Raw genomic sequence first — 1,995 nt, forward strand, 5'->3', positions numbered from 1 at the left:
GCATCAAGAGGAACATTCAGAAAGGAATTGCGAATTGCTTCTCCATTGACGATCAAGGGGTCGTATACTTCGGGAATCGACTAGTGGTTCCCAAAGTGCGAAACCTGAGGCGATTGATCCTTAAGGAAGCTCATGAATCTCCTCTCACCATTCATCCCGGTAGTACTAAGATGTATCAGGACCTACGCCAGAGGTTCTGGTGGACTAGGATGAAGAGAGAAATTGCTCAGTATATTGCAAACTGCGACGTCTGTCGTCGTGTAAAAGCAGAGCATCAACGGCCTGCTGGCACCCTTCAACCCTTAGCTATTCCTGAATGGAAATGGGATAAAATTGGTATGGATTTCATTACCGGGTTTCCCAGGACCAAGAGAGGGAATAATGCTATTTTCGTCGTGGTCGATCGTCTTTCCAAAGTAGCCCACTTCTTACCTGTTCGTGAGAGTATAACCGCTAGTCAGCTGGCAGACTTATACATCTCCCGAATAGTGTCCCTCCATGGTGTTCCTTTGGAAATCAATTCGGATCAAGGAAGTCTTTTCACCTCTCGATTTTGGGAAAGTTTCCAAAATGCTATGGGAACTCGTCTCTCCTTTAGCACCGCTTTCCACCCTCAGTCAAGTGGACAAGTGGAACGCGTCAACCAAATTCTAGAAGACATGCTTCGAGCCTCTGTTATTTCGTTCGGAATGGACTGGGAGAAGTGCCTTCCATTTGCCGAATTCGCTTACAATAACAGCTATCAATCTAGCTTGGGTAAAGCCCCTTTTGAAGTTCTCTATGGACGACGATGTCGAACACCCCTTAACTGGTCAGAGACCGGGGAAAGACAATTCTTTGGCCCGGATATGATTCAGGAAGCAGAAGAACAAGTTCGTATCGTTCGTGAAAAGTTGAAAACAGCCCAATCTCGTCAAAAGAGTCAATATGACCGAAAACATAAGGCTATGACTTTCGAGGTTGACGAGAAGGCTTATCTTCGGGTCACCCCTCTGAAGGGAACCCATCGTTTCGGTATCAAAGGCAAATTAGCTCCTCGTTACATTGGACCCTTTCGCATTCTCGCCAAACGAGGAGAAGTTGCCTACCAGCTGGAACTACCTCCGCACCTCTCCAGAGTTCACGATGTCTTCCACGTTTCTCAACTCAGGCGTTGCTTCTCGGATCCTATCCGTGAAGTGGACCACAAAACGCTTGATCTCCAAGATGATCTTACATATCGAGAGTACCCCATCCGTATCCTCGATCAAGCCGAACGTACCACGCGACGTCATAATATCAAGTTTCTCAAGGTTCAATGGTCGCACCATTCTGAGGATGAAGCAACGTGGGAAAGGGAGGATCGTCTTCGACTCGAGTATCCCGCCTTCTTCTCGGAGGAACCCAAATCTCGGGACGAGATTCTTTTGAGTGGGGGTGAGTTGTCACACCCTAGCTAGTCATGCATTAGAGTGTTGCATCATGTTTACTCTTTCATCAGAAACTTGAAATGGGGATGACAGAACCCCCAGTCCCCTCTGAAACCAACTAGGGTTACTAAAATAATTTTTCAATGAACCTGAAATGCCCTTCTAAAATGCCCATCATTTTTGTCTTGGTTCAGAACCTCTGCCAAAAGTGGTGCACATTTTCCTAGGCCATCCTAGGGTTTTTGAATTAATTCATAAATATTTGAATTTGGGCATTTAAAATAATATAAAATATTTAAATGCTCAAATATCTCCAAACTAAAATGTTTCATGTTGGAAATAATCCAACTATGGACCAGGACTAGTTTGGTGATTTTTGAAGTTGCCTAGGTATTTTATTTAATTCAACAAAGTTGCAGATATATTAAATAAAATTAGAAAACAGAAAAACTAAAAGGGAGAAGCTTACCTGGGCTCCTCCCTGTGCAGCCCAGCCAGCAGCCGGCCCAGCCCACCTCCCTCCTCTGTCGTCTTCGTCCCGACAGAGGGAGGGGAGTGTGGCCGGCGCGCGCGCACGGCCACCGCG

This window comes from Triticum aestivum, chromosome 7B (assembly GCF_018294505.1).
Source record: "Triticum aestivum cultivar Chinese Spring chromosome 7B, IWGSC CS RefSeq v2.1, whole genome shotgun sequence".
In the NCBI taxonomy this organism is placed as follows: domain Eukaryota; kingdom Viridiplantae; phylum Streptophyta; class Magnoliopsida; order Poales; family Poaceae; genus Triticum; species Triticum aestivum.